The 15,493-nt window shown below is 46.4% G+C and overlaps 1 protein-coding gene across 1 annotated transcript in view; it reads right to left on the bottom strand.

Moving 5' to 3' along the window:
* Positions 1–4,667, bottom strand: part of GDPD5 (glycerophosphodiester phosphodiesterase domain containing 5) — an 899,605-nt gene extending 894,938 nt beyond the window's left edge. The window contains exon 1 of the mRNA XM_086933859.1: positions 4,249–4,667. The gene's annotated coding sequence lies outside the window, so the exon portion shown is untranslated. The remainder of the gene's footprint in view (positions 1–4,248) is intronic.
* Between the last annotated feature and the right edge of the window lie 10,826 nt (positions 4,668–15,493).

Here is a 15,493-nt window from a genome sequence, read left to right as displayed (position 1 = left end):
AAAGTTCTTTCATGAGATTCATCATGTGTTCATCGTGTCAGAACGTGCTCAGAAGTGCAGTGATCCCTCACACATCGAGCCCCACTTTACTAGACACTACCACCACGATACTTCAGAACAACAGTGGCGTGACGATTAGAGGCAACCCAGAAACTCTCACACAAGTGGCACTACTGTCGAGAAATATTACTGGGAACCATCACCAAAGGTGAGATGGATTCCAACAAACAGCACCTGATGTCAAAACGCTTGAGTGTTCAATCAGATGCCTTGTATGAACTAACCTGCAAGACCATGTATGGTGTAAAGGGCAGTTACACCGCATGCTGTTACGCAACAAATGTCCTTATTATAGTAACATGCAGGTCCTCTGTGTAAACCAACAGCAAGGTGCCCTGTATGCACTAACCTGGGACCTTACATGCACTACCCTACAGGTACCTTGCATGCAGTAATCACCATCTGTCCTGCATGCATTACCTGCATGTCACTTCTGTGCACCAACAAGGTGCCCTGTATGCACGAACCTGGGACCTTACATGTACTACCCTACAGGTACCTTGCATGCAGTAATCACCATTGGTCCTGCATACATTACCTGCAGGTCCCCTGTGTACACCAGCAACAAGGTGCCCTCAATGCACTAACCTGGGACCTTACATGCACTACCCTACAGGTACCTTGCATGCAGTAATCACCATCTGCGCTGCATGCATTACCTGCAGGTCCCCTGTGTACTCCAGCAACAAGGTGCCCTGTATGCACGAACCTGGGACCTTACATGTACTACCCTACAGGTACCTTGCATGCAGTAATCACCATTGGTCCTGCATACATTACCTGCAGGTCCCCTGTGTACACCAGCAACAAGGTGCCCTCAATGCACTAACCTGGGACCTTACATGCACTACCCTACAGGTACCTTGCATGCAGTAATCACCATCTGTCCTGCATGCATTACCTGCATGTCACTTCTGTGCATCAACAACAAGTTGCCCTGTATGCACTAACCTGGGACCTTACATGCACTACCCTACAGGTACCTTGCATGCAGTAATCACCATCTGTCCTGCATGCATTACCTGCAGATCCCCTGTGTACACCAGCAACAAGGTGCCCTCAATGCACTAACCTGGGACCTTACATGCACTACCCTACAGGTACCTTGCATGCAGTAATCACCATCTGTCCTTCATACATTACCTGCATGTCACTTCTGTGCACCAACAAGGTGCCCTGTATGCACGAACCTGGGACCTTACATGTACTACCCTACAGGTACCTTGCATGCAGTAATCACCATCTGTCCTGCATGCATTACCTGCATGTCACTTCTGTGCACCAACAAGGTGCCCTGTATGCACGAACCTGGGACCTTACATGTACTACCCTACAGGTACCTTGCATGCAGTAATCACCATTGGTCCTGCATACATTACCTGCAGGTCCCCTGTGTACACCAGCAACAAGGTGCCCTGTATGCACCAACCTGGGACCTTACATGCACTACCCTACAGGTACCTTGCATGCAGTAATCACCATCTGTCCTGCATGCATTACCTGCATGTCATTTCTGTGCACCAACAAGGTGCCCTGTATGCACCAACCTGCGACCCTAGACACACTGCACTACAGCTGTGTGCACCAACACAGTGCCTTGTATGCACTAACGTGGGATCTTACAAGCACCACCCTACAGCTGCCTTGCATGCAGTTACCACCAGTTGTCCTGATGCACTACCTGCAGGTCCCCTGTGTACTCGGTGCCCGTATGTGCTAATCCAAAGCCACCCTGCATACGCGAGCCACCATGTGCCCTCCATGCACCAACCTGCAGCTGGCTTCTAAGCGCCAGCTGTCCTGCAGCGCTAACCTGAAGGCACTAAGAAGCAAGGAACACGCATGCCCTGCGCCTCACATCTTTATTTTAATCAATGTAGCGGCCTGCAGGTCCCTTCATGGACTCAATTTCAAGATTTGCTGTTTTAGTTTATTAAAACCATAACAATATATTTTATTACAAATGCAATCTAAAATAAGAAAAATGAAAGTGCAACTGAGCGTAATAACATTCGGGTTTCACACGTATTTTAGAAATAATTGTTCAAAAAGAGAAAGCTGAAACAGAGTCACATCCAGTTAAATGAGGCTGACCCGATCAACCATCCAAATCACTGACTAACCCATCCATCTCCTGGACTATGGCAAACAATGACTTAAAGATATATCAGATGGGAGCCAGTGTCAAGAATTTAACCAGTTTCCAGTTTAATTGCGGCTCGTCAAGTCTCTAATATAGCTTCTCTGCATGGTCGAATGCCTCTTGTCATTAAGAACCTTTTTTAATAACACGGATTGAAGGGTGTCCAAGTTAGGACAAACACACACTGGGGGGGGGGGGGGGGTAAAGTCCTCCTTCTTCAGTTTACAAAGTCTGCATTCTGTGGGTCAGCTGTAGTCCCATGTTGACCGACTCGCCAATGCTGGAATGCGGCCAAAGGGCAGGGCCATTAGTCTGTTTTATATGCGCTGGGAAGGGGATGCCTAGGTACTCTCGTGATCTAGCAGGTGACCTGTGTACACTAACATGCAGCTATCTTCTACTCTATGCGCTTAACACGAGCTGTCCTCTATGCAGTAACCCAGCAATTCACCAGGTGTCCTATACAACTCACCTGCTCTATGTACTAACCAGCAGGCACCCTGAATGTGCACTAAACTGCTGGTATCCTCAGTGAAGTGCCAAAAAAGTATTCCTCTTCTTCAAAAAATGGAGGGGTGCCTCCTAGTTCACATAGACTGGCTGCCTTTCAGAACAAGCTGTGGCAAACCAATTAAGTCTGCCATTGGATACAGTCTTTTGGCTTTATCAATGCTTGCTGCAAAACTGTATTGTTGTGGGAGCTGCCAGGCCCTCGTCAATCTAAAAGAAAAATAGAATTGGCTAACAGCAAAAAAAAAATCACACTTTGTCATAGTAGTCCCTGGTACTGAAGGGAAATACTTGGCAGGTGGTTATGAAAGAGGAGAACGCCGCCACTCACAGTGAAGTTAGCCACTGGCTGAAGTGGGCAGACACCCTTCTAAGAGCCCCTGCAGCCCCACTCTGCCTACTGATTAAAGGTTCAGCCCCCCCGAAATTTTTTCTTAGCCCCCCCCACCCCCCGCCCCGAAATTTGGCTCTAGTTGCGCCTCTGGGCAGACTCATTGCGCTATTCTGCAGTGGACAGAAGAAAAATGTGACTCACAATAACCGGCCAATGGATGAAGAGGGTTGGTTTAAAGCCCCTGGAAGTATATTATTCATATAACTTTGGTGAAATCAGAAGGTCTTGGCTAGCGCTAGACCACAAAATCATGACCTAAGGACATATGGGTGGGACTAGGCCACCTGGCTTCAGGTACCCATATTAAGACCCTGGTTACATTGCAAGAATCAGTCAGGATGTACTCTGAATACACTTCATAATTGATATCCTGCATGGCCTAAAGAAGAGAGGGCCATGCATCAAGTAACCTGTGTACACTAACCACCAGGTATCACACACGTACATTTAATAAGCGAACCATCAGGTAACATGCATGTACTATGCGGTATCCTGTGTGCACTAACGCCAAGGTACTCTGCATGAACTAACCCACTCATTGCATCATTACAAACAGGCGTCAAGGACAATGAATGAATGTACAAGCTGGTGCCATGTGTGCATTAAACTCAGCGCGAATACAACGAAACATGAGGTGATTTATATGCACTCCATGGAAGAGACCATGTATGCATTCCCGTTCCCAGGCATGCAGAGAGAATCTGGCAGGTACAGTGCATCGACGAACCGCAAGGTACAATGGGTGAAAAGAATGCACAGGGAGCAGGTGCCTTCTTTATACGTCCACTGCCGGGCATTCCGTACGTAGTCACCAGCAGGTGCACTTCATGCACTAATCCGAAAAGTGCTCGTGCACAGTGAAACAGTAAGTAGCCCTGGTGCACTAACCTGCGCGGGGCAGCCAGACAATGGAGGATACATCATGTACCCAATTAGCGCCAAGAAACCCTAGCTGTACGTGAACTTGGCCTCTGCAGACCCCGGTCAGTGCAGGGGACAGGCATTCACTCAGTCCAGGAAGACAAGAGGGCAGCAGGAGCACTGTGCTCTAGGCGCTATAGTATAGGAGCCCCGGTCTCGCCACCATCCGGGGTGTATCGTGGGTGACAGCACATGTATGGCAGACGAGTCAGACACTCACCTTCAGCAGAGCCCTCCCCGGCAGCCTCCTGTCTGTCTGTCCGTCCACCCGGAGTGACAACCAAACAAGTAATAATAATCCTTCCAGTGAGTGCAGCTTTCTTGCTCCCGCAACTCCAGTTAACGCCCGGGACACAGAGGGCGAAGCCAAAGTGCAGCAGATAACGGTCCTTTAATGCGGCCAGGCAGGACCCTCCTGAGCTCCGGATGCGCCCCCGGGGGGCAGGTGCGGTGCATCCACCGATCAAGGGATCAGGCTGAAGCCAGGGGCGGGCAGGCAGGCGATGGCCGCGGGCTCTCGGGTGTCAGCGGCTCCCGCAGCAGCAGCCCCGGGGGTGTGGTGCTCCCGGCGCAGGCAGGCAGGAGCTGTGGCTCTGCTGCTGGAGCTGCTGCTCCTCCCCGGCGGCTCTCGTGAGGCTCAGGGGCGGGCGCGCGTCCGCCCCACTCCGCAAGGTTCCGGGAAGCCCCGCCCACGGCCGCCGCTCCAATCACAGAGAGCTCGCCTGGCCCCGCCCTACGCTGGACACTTTAGGGCTCGCTTCTCTACGACCACACCTCTCATCAGGCTCCGGACCAATCAGACCCCTGCGCAGGATGGCTAAACTCGAACAATCAGCATGGCCGCACCCATAATCCTGACCCTGCGCCAATGTAGGCGTAGTAAGAAGCGGCCACGCCCACCTCTTTAGCATAACTCTCTTCTCCCCGGACGGTGTTCTCCTGCTGGCCCTGTTCAGGGAAAGCCTTGCTCGGGTCGGCCGCGCCTACTACTTACACAGCAACACCTCCTACAACAGCAGGCTCGCGTGCTCGTGCTTAAGCAGCTTTCGCCACACATCTTTTGCTTTGTGTTTTTCAGAGAACCAGTGGTGTAGCAGGGATGCTATTCCCCTCGTGCAAGGAAGGAAAATGGCCTATTTAATTGATGTTTTGTAGTAAAATACTGCTATCATCAGGGTTCAAGCCTCATTACTATAAAAACTCTGCCACGCATTTTCCCCCACCAGGGATGTCCATACTAGGTCCAGGCTACTATCTCTCATGTTTTTGTTGTTGTTGCAGATTTATAAAGCAGGAACTCGACCTGAAGGTATTGGAGCAGTGGCGTCATTAGGGTTGGTGTCACCCAGTGCGGGTAACTCATGGTGTCACCCCCTCATGACTTACATCATGAATCCATGATGCCCCCCAGATACCCTTACACAGCTTTACAAAGGAACTAAAATGCACATGGCACCCGCGTGTCATGTGCAGCTACACACATGTCCTGGACAGTACAGGACAGACACACTACGCATGGCACCAGTCTACCCATGCCCAGTTAGACACAGGTTTACTGGCAGCACAAGAACCCTACATGCCCGTTCAGGGCTACACTGTTTCCGGGCATAGTATGTTACGTCTGCACGGACTCAGAAAGATGTGCACAGTAACTTATGGAAACAGGACACCCATGTGCAACTCATAGCCAGTGGGCAGTACGTTACACTTGCACACAATAGCGCAACTACAGACCAAAGCAGTTTACTGGGTATATCGCACGCTTAGACACAAGGAGCACAGGTTGTCATCCTCAAAGGGCATACTTTCAAACACAGCGAAGTTAAGAATGGGGGTGCCACTTACCAGCTGCAGAGGAAGACAAGCGTGCACCTGGCGCTGCAAAACCCTGGTTCACTTCCCTGGGTCGGTTGGCCAGAGTTCAGCCTGTAGGGACTTCTTTTTCCTTTGGTTTTCCTGAAATGATTCCCCTTGCCCGCATCGCAAGAATCTCAGGGGCGGAATCCATCCTCCCCTTTTTTGGTGTTGGGTCGGGTAAGATTTTTGAGGCCTTAGAGTGTTTAGCACGCCACTTTTCTCTTGTAGCACACTGTTTGCTACCTCTCACATTTTGTTTGCTTTAGATACTTGCACAAGTGCCACCATTGCCTACGTAACGTTTGTTCTTGTGCTTGAGTATCTGCCAGATTATGCAGTATTATACCTCTAATTGTACTGTTTTCTCTTGTAACCTGTACACATGTCACTTTTTCCTCCTGTATGTTATGTTATGTTATTAAAAATTTATAAAGCGCGCGTACGCCCAGGGGCTTCTTGGCGCTGGTAAGATAAAAAACATAACAAGAGGTGAGTCTGCCGGAAGAGTTATTTCGGGTAAGCTTTTATGAAGAGGTGAGTTTTAAAAGCCTTTCTAAAGGCAAGGAGGTCTTTACTCTGTCTGAGGGCTAGTGGTAAAGAGTTCCATAGGGTGGCTGCCAGGAAGTGGAAGCTGCTGCCGCCTTGTCGTTTTTTCTTAAAACGAGGAACTTCTAAAAGGTCTTTGTGGGCAGATCTTAGGTTCCGTGAGGGGACATATCTACCGATCAGCTGTCTGATAAATAGGGGTCCCTTGCCTTGCAGAGCCTTAAAGATAATGCACCCGGCTTTGAATTCGGCTCTTTGAGCCACGGGTAGCCAGTGCAAACTCTCCAGGCCTGGTTTGATAGGTTCCCATTTGGGTACTTTGCAGATCAGCCTAGCGGCCTGATTCTGCAGGTACTGTAGTCTTTTGAGTTGTCCTGCGGGTAGGCCTAGGTATAGGCTATTAGAAAAGTCAATGTGGGAGAGGACTAGGGCCATGACTACCTGGATTAAGGCGGAGGGAGTGAGGAAATGGGCGATTTTCCTGATTTTCCTTAGTTGGAAAAATCCAGAGGAGACCACGGTACCAATTTGGGATTTTAGCGAGAGGTCCCCGTTGATGGTTATCCCCAGGCTTTTTACAGTGGAAGATTTCTTAGGGGGAAGACCCATGTCCGACGGCCAGAAGTTAGGGCTCCAACTGATTTCGCTCTTGCCGGGCAGAATCAACTCAGTTTTCCCCGGGTTTAACTTGAGGTGATTTGAGGACATCCAGCTCTGGATTAGGGTCATGGTGGCTTGGAAGTCCTCCACCGCGTTAGGGGAATTGAGAACAAAGATAAGCTGTAAGTCATCTGCATAGTTATATACAGTGACTTTGTGCTTACTCAGGGCAAAGAGGAGGGGCCGCATGTACAGATTGAACAACAGGGGGGATAGTGAGGAGCCCTGGGGCACCCCACAGAAAGACTTGACCTTGGCGGCAGAAAAAGAGCCTAAGCGAACCGATTGGGTGCGTTCGGAGATGAACGATTTTAACCAGGCTAGGGCAGAGTCTCTAAGACCCGCCTGTTCGACACGGTTGACCAGAATGGAATAGTCAACCGTGTCGAATGCCGCGGACAAGTCGAGAAGTACTAAGGCTTGATGAAGGTTGTTATCAGCGTTGGACCTCAAGGTGTTCTGGACTGCCAATATTACTGCCTCAGTGGAGTGACCAGGTCGAAAGCCTGCTTGGTTGGGTTGGAGATATTCTGTTTCCTCCACGAAGTTAGAGAGGCAGTTGGTGACGTGCGCCTCCAGCATTTTCGATAGAAAAGGTAGCAAAGATATGGGCCGATAGTTCGTAAGGTCGAGCGGGTCGATGCCAGGCTTCTTGGTGAGGGGAATCAGTAAGGCCTGTTTGAAGCTGCTAGGTACTGTCCCTGACGTGAGAGAGTCGTTGAGTAGGGATATCATGCTGTTGGGCATAGCTCGACCAATTTCTTTCATGATATGGGGGGGGGCAGACATCCATAGGGGATCCTGATTTGACTCTAGACAATAATGTCAAGAAAGTTTTCAAATCAATAAGGGGATAGGAATGTAAAGTTGAGGGATTGAAATAGATGTCATCCACTGGGGCGGATGATGGGAGTGTGGAGATGTTCTGCTTAATCGTTAAGATCTTATCACGGAAAAAGTCGTTCAGGGAGTTGCATAACGCTTGTGAGGGAACTACCGGGGGGGAAGTTCTATCGTCGTTGCAAAGGTCGTTCACAATCCTGAAAATTTCTTTTGACTTGTTGGTGGAGTTGAGGACTTTAGATGAATAATAGGTTGTTTTATGGTTCTGTAGAGTTTTTTGGTATGTCTTCCTGGCTGAGCAGTATGCGGCCTTAGCCAGTGGACAGTACTGGGAGCGCCAGGTTCTTTCCTTTTGCCTCACTTCTAATTTCAGTGTTTTTAGTTCGGGTGTAAACCATTTATGTGCATCCGGGCTCCTTGAGCAGCTGAGATGCGTGAGGGGAGCATAGATGTTAATCGCTTCAGTGAGCCATTCATTGAGCCGGCTATCGGCCTCATCCACATTGTTGCTGTCGAGGGGGGGGGAGTTACCCAAGAAGTTTAGAAAGGCTGGCATATCCATGGAGGACCATTTCCTGATGGTTTTGCTGGATTGTAGTTTAAAGTGGGTTGTCTTATCTAGCTGGAAAGAGAAACTGATGCTGTATTGCACCGTTTGCTACCAACCTCATGTATTTTGTTTGCTCACAATTGTCACTTTTGCCACATGTAACTTAACGTTTGTTTTTGTAATTTGTTCACTTGTTATTTTCTAATCATCATGTAACAGAGTTCCTATTGTGAAGCGCTCTGACGCCTTCGGGTAAAGTCCGCGCTATATAATAAATAAAATGTTTGGGGCTCGAGGATCGCCACTGCAGGAAGGGTTGGGGGAGGGGCCATCTGAATGTCTCACCCTGGAGTGTTAGGAGAGGCAGGCAGGACTCGGAGAAAGCCATCCGTCACTTTGGAGACAGGCATGGGCAGCGCTGCCTCTGCTTCAGCATTCCGCGTCCCAGAATATTATGCTCTGTGCTCGGACTGCCAAGGGCAGGAAACAGGAGCCCTCGTTGCCTGGCACGATGAGCAAGGAGGCCGGGCTTCTGGAGAGCATTAGCAGCCTGCGCTGTTACTTGTAGCATTTGGATTTTTAAAACGTCAGGTCCGGGAGCCACGTCATGACGTGAGTGACGTTTCGAACGTCATTGACGTCCGGATGCTAATTGTGGCAATAATTTTGGCCGGCGGCCAGGTAAGGTTCAACAGACAGAAATACTATTTTGCATTTTGGTGTCACGGACTCCGTGAAACCAAAATGCAAAATAATATTACTGTCTGTCAAAACTTACCCGGCCGCCGGCCAAGATTATTGTTGGCACGGACCATGGTGTCACCCCTTTGGATGGTGTCAACCGGTGCGGTCCGTACCCCCCGCACCCCCCTAGTGACGCCACTGTATTGGAGCACTTTACAGGAGCATCAGTTACGTTACACAAGGACACATTAATTTTAGGTAGACACAGGGAGATTGTGATTTGTCCAGAATCACAGGATGCTGAGCCGACGCCAGTGCTTGGAATGGAAAAATAGAAGTGCAGGTACTCTGTAGCAGAGTACCTGCTTGTTTCTAAGAAGTGCCAGCACTCTCCTATTAACGGTATTGGATTTCTCTTGAGAAGTGCCGTACTCTCCCTCTCAAAATAAAAAAAGTGCTGGTACTCTATACTGGACAGTACCAGCCCATTTAAAGCAATGGCGGACGCCAAGATTTGAACCTGGTTCCCCGGCTCCAAAGTCAGCAGCTCTGGCCATAAGGTCACATCCTCTCCCCTTGTTCTGTCTAAACACTATTACAATTACAACAACTAGAGAGAGAGGGAAGAGACACTCTCAGTCCCCAAGGTTATTTTTATAAACAACAAAAGAGTGTCAACAGAGGAACATAATGAATCAAGCACAGGATTGAGAAAAAGGAAATGGAATCAACCTATGAGGAAGTCACTTAGGGATTTCTTGAGAAGCCCTCACTCACCACCCTGGGTGGTGACATGCTTCATCATCGGGCCAGGAGAAGCCTAGTGCTATCCTTGCAGTGGGGTCTTCATCAGGACAGGAGAAGTGGGACACGTAACCTATTTAATATGTAAATATATAATTTAGACACGGGAAGAATATCCCTTGATATATCATAACAAAATGGCACACCAATCCCATAATAGGATTGGTAAAGGGTTTACAGGCAAGAATGGTGCTCGACATACTTTCAAGAGCGATAACAATTGAGTGCTATGATTATGTAAATGGGGTACAGTTTCATTGATTAGGCTGGAAAGTCACAATGATTTGTATTACAATGAGGGGTAAATTGTTAAATGAGGGGACAAGAGCCGTTGGAGATAAACCAGCCCGATGTGGGTGGATACGGCCTAAGATTCCAGAACATAAATACTCGAGGATAACTCCACAATGGGACGTGGTAATGCACCTGGAGCCCGATGGGTCAGGACCAAAGTGCAGTCACCGAGTCACATGATAATCGTCCAGATCGTGTCTGGTGTACGTGTGGACTGTTAAATAAAGGCATAATGTAGTAGGCTTGTAGGAATATAAACTTAGCACAACGTGGTACGGACAGCGCGTGAACTTTACAAGGCTTTGAGGCTGATCGCGGTCCAACGGACCGAAGTTCAAGTAGAATCTATCGGGTGTAAGTAATACGGACATTTAGGAAGCAAGTTTACATGGAGAAGGCATCATGAGGCTAAAGTACAGGGTAGTTACTGAAGACGCAATAGAGTAGACTTACCACTTCGTGGTATAGACAGCGCGTTAGTTTTACAGGGCTCTGAGGCTCGCCGCGGTCCAACGTACCGACGTTAATGTGGAATCTATCGGGTGTAAGTAAAGCGAACATTTAGGAAAAAAGTTTACATATAGAAAACTGACGGCATCAAAAGGCTAAGATGCAGTAATCAGGGAGGACACTCACCAATTGTCTGTGTTAAATACACGTTCAAACGGGAATCGTGAAAATATATGGTCCAGTAGGGATAATATCTCGAGGCATCTAAAAGGCAAGGCGAGGTGGAATTATAAATGGAGCCACTCAAAGATGGTAACCAGTGGTGGCTAACTAATTTATGCCGTGGGGGTGATGGAATTGTACTTACCAGGCACGGATTGATTCTCGTCCTGGAAAACGCTCGAATTCGCAATGGCGAAGTGAGGTTCTGGGTTTGTTAATATTACCATGGAGATGGAGTCAGGTGGTGTGTTTCACCCGTATAGAGATGGAGGAAAGACTGGTTTCGTTGCCAGGTTACAGTAAATATAGAGATTCTGTCATGGGCTCGAGCTAAACGACGTGTTGCACGTGTTATTTGATACAAGTTGCCACATATAATACTGAGAGCGTTTATCATTATTACACCTGGTAGGGCTGAGACAGCTTATATCAAAAAAGGTTAACTGGTTAAATAGATCGTATTAAGGACATATCCACTCGAAATGGAAAATTACTGAATAACATGGCATGACTGACATGGGGGGGACAAATTGAGAAAAGTATGACCTTACATAAAAACATCACAATAGGTATCATAGCTTAAAAAAGGGAGGTGGCGTACCTCTCACAAGAGGGTAAAGGCCACACATCAATGCAGTCAGTTGAGTATTATACAGGAGACATAGATAAATGTATCCAATGGCATGTTGATTAGTGCATTTCGACAGCATCATTAAAGATATGGCGTACCTCTCACACGAGGGTAAGGGCCATACAGCATCATTAAAGATATGGCGTACCTCTCACACGAGGGTAAAGGCCATACAGAGCATGAGTCAGCATGTAATCAAGACAAAGTAGCTAATTGAGAAAAAGAGCTGTCGTGCTCATTGAGACCCGTCTCAATAGAGTCGAAAAAGAACATCCATTTCAGCTCTCGAGTATTCAAGATATTGGCAATATTCCCACCCCGGGGTCCTAGTATGGCTTTTTCAATTACTGGTACGCCATATCTTTAATCAGTACTATATGTGGCAACTTGTATCAAATAACACGTGCAACACGTCGTTTAGCTCGAGCCCATGACAGAATCTCTATGTTTACTGTAACCTGGCAACAAAACCAGTCTTTCTACCATCTCTATACGGGTGAAACGCACCACGTGACTCCATCTCCATGGTAATATTAACAAACCCGGAACCTCACTTCGCCATTGTGAATTCGAGCGTTTTCCAGGACGAGATTCAATCCGTGCCTGGTAAGTACAATTCCATCACCCCGCGGCATAAAATAGTTAGCCACCACTGGTTACCATCTTTGAGTGGCTCCATTTATAATTCCACCTCGCCTTGCCTTTTAGATGCCTCGAGATATTATCCCTACCGGACCATATATTTTCACGATTCCCGTTTGAACGTGTATTCAACACAGCCAATTGGTGAGTGTCCTCCCTGATTACTGCATCTTAGCCTTTTGATGCCGTCAGTTTTCTATATGTAAACTTTTTTCCTAAATGTTCGCTTTACTTACACCTGATAGATTCCACATTAACATCGGTACGTTGGACCGCGGCCAGCCTCAGAGCCCTGTAAAACGAACGCGCTGTCTATACCACGAAGTGGTAAGTCTACTCTATTGCGCCTTCAGTAACTACCCTGTACTTTAGCCTCATGATGCCTTCTCCATGTAAACTTGCTTCCTAAATGTCCGTATTACTTACACCCAATAGATTCTACTTTAACTTCGGTCCGTTGGACCGCGATCAGCCTCAAAGCCTTGTAAAGTTCACGCGCTGTCCGTACCACGTCGTGGTAAGTTTATATTCCTACAAGCCTACTACATTATGCCTTTATTTAACAGTCCACACGTACACCAGACACGATCTGGACGATCATCATGTGACTCGGTGACTGCACTTTGGTCCTGACCCATCGGGTTCCAGGTGCATTACCACGTCCCATTGTGGAGTTATCCTCGAGTATTTATGTTCTGGAATCTTAGGCCGTATCCACCCACATCGGGCTGGTTTATCTCCAACGGCTCTTGTCCCCTCATTTAAAAATTTACCCTTCATTGTAATACAAATCATTGTGACTTTCCAGCCTAATCAATGAAACTGTACCCCATTTACATAATCATAGCACTCAATTGTCATCGCTCTTGAAAGTATGTCGAGCACCATTCTTGCCTGTAAACCCTTTACCAATCCTATTATCGGATTGGTGTGCCATTTTGTTATGATATATCAAGGGATATTCTTCCCGTGTCTAAATTATATATTTACATATTAAATAGGTTACGTGTCCCACTTCTCCTGTCCTGATGAAGACCCCACTGCAAGGATAGCACTAGTACCTGCGTATATATGAGGGTCGAAACGTCGACAACTACCTGCTTTTGAATATTGTTGTATTCTCTACACTTATGTTTTGCTGTATCCCTTTAAGTCTGACATTCCATTTTTTAAATGGTTTATTTTAAGCACCTCACAGCTTAGGAAACTTGTTCATTTTGTTCTTGGTTTCGAGTAAAAGAGTGCTTACATCAATTTAAATTGACCACCTGTAGGTAGAGAAGAAGAGTAGTGCCTACACTATTTTTTTTAAGCCATATATCAATAGTGTGCAATTAAATTTTTTTTTTTTATTAGAAATGGAAAACCTTAATGTTATTGTACCTCCTATGTTCCTTCAAACTACTGGAGATCCACCCATTGAGTGGGATGAATGGATAGATATTTTCGAGAACTATATAGAAGCGCTTGATGGGAAGGATTTCAGCGCAACAAGAAAAAAAGCCCTTTTGTTAAGTGCCCTAGGCAAGGAAGGACAACGTTCATTTAAATACCTTCCAGTAGGACTAAACCAAGATGGAAGGGCAATAACCAACGTTTACACAGAAGCAAAAGCTCGCATGAAGAAGCAATATGCAAAAGAAGTAAATATTGTTATGGCCAGGCATAAATTTTACACTCAACCCCAAAGGAATGAAGAATCAGTAGACCAATTCGTGGCTAGGTTACGTGAACTGTCCATCAAATGTAGTTTCGGAGAGATAAGAGACGAAATGATACGAGATCAGTTGATTTCGGAGTACCGGAACTACTTTTTTGGACATGACCTATAAAGTCCACGCTAACAAGAAGAGACAAGGGAAGAGAGGTACACCAGAAGAATTTTAAGGTATGCACAACAGAAAAAAGACACCTTAGGAAAACTACAATATAATGTAGATTGGATATAAAACATTGTCTCTCTTTACTGACTAGAACCAGTTTGGAATAAGAAAACGACCGAAATATACCACTGTGACTATAGAGGGACCTTACAAAACATTTTACCAAAATAATTGCAGCGGTAAGAATCATAGCCTTGACAGTATACCTTTTCTTGCTAAAGATTTTTGTGTCTCACAATATTATTGCCCTTTCCCTCCCATACCCCTCGACAACAAATTACATCTCATTAGATATAACGGAGAGGAGGATGGTCTATTTTGAAAATGGGCAGGTCTGTTTTTGCAAATATTAGAAAGGAGAGAAAATATGATGTAGAGTGCTTAGTAGTGTTGTGTCATGCTTATATAGATATAGTACTAATCTCTCATACCATATAGTATAACTGGACTAAAAAACCTAGCAAATTGTACTCTTGGTTTATTCTATCCTACCGATGAGGTAAAAACAAGAAAACTACTCAAATATTACCTATTCACGAATATGCAATGATGATGGTAGATTTAAATGTGACTGTGATATTGTGAAGTGAAAATTATGATTTCTCCTACTGACAGCGGTTAACTCTTCTCCCCAATTGGGGATGTTTAAAATTTTAAAATTAGAAGTAGGACCTCAGCAGACGGATATACATATTGCATTAAGGATGTTTTGAACCTTTCTTTCCGGTCTTCCACGTAAAACCCTCCCCCTTCCGTGGAAGTAACCGCTTAGAAAGGGATGTTTTTAAAGTTTTAAATTTAACAAATATTCGCTGTTCATTCTTTCCCTGACAATAGGCTACTGTGTTTTTTCTTTGTTTTTCCTGGTTCCTAGGGAACCATGTACCCTAATTGAGTCACCATTGATGCAATGTCAAAAGGGTAAATATGTACACACTTGGCCATGCAGGCAATTGATGGGAATATTTTGTCTTTTATTGTTCTTTCAGCCCTGAAGAAACTCCTTGGTAGGAGTGAAACGCGTTGGCTGATCTCGCTACATGTTTTATTGACGTGCCTTTTTTTGAAAAAAGATAAATAAAGAACATTTTTCTACTTATTCTTTTTGGACTCTCATTTTGGTGCGCCCCCATGAGTACTTAAAAATTGCTTAACTGATCTGGAGAGCACAGCGACGCCAAACAGCAGCTGGTGTCGGGGTTGGCTGCACAAATATCTAACTGACGTGATTATAGACACCATTGGCACTGGAGTTTAGGTGCGGCACTTTCAAGGTCCGCTGCTGCTTTTTCGTACAAATACGAGATCAGTTGATAGTACAATGTCGCAATAAAAAGATGCAGGAAACACTGTGGGCTGCAAAAAATCCTACCTTGCAAATGGCCATTGATATAGCGAA

Source organism: Lissotriton vulgaris, chromosome 8 (genome assembly GCF_964263255.1).
Source record: "Lissotriton vulgaris chromosome 8, aLisVul1.2, whole genome shotgun sequence".
Classification (NCBI taxonomy): domain Eukaryota; kingdom Metazoa; phylum Chordata; class Amphibia; order Caudata; family Salamandridae; genus Lissotriton; species Lissotriton vulgaris.
Note: the sequence above shows the minus strand (reverse complement) of the source record. Positions and strands in the feature narration are given on the sequence as shown.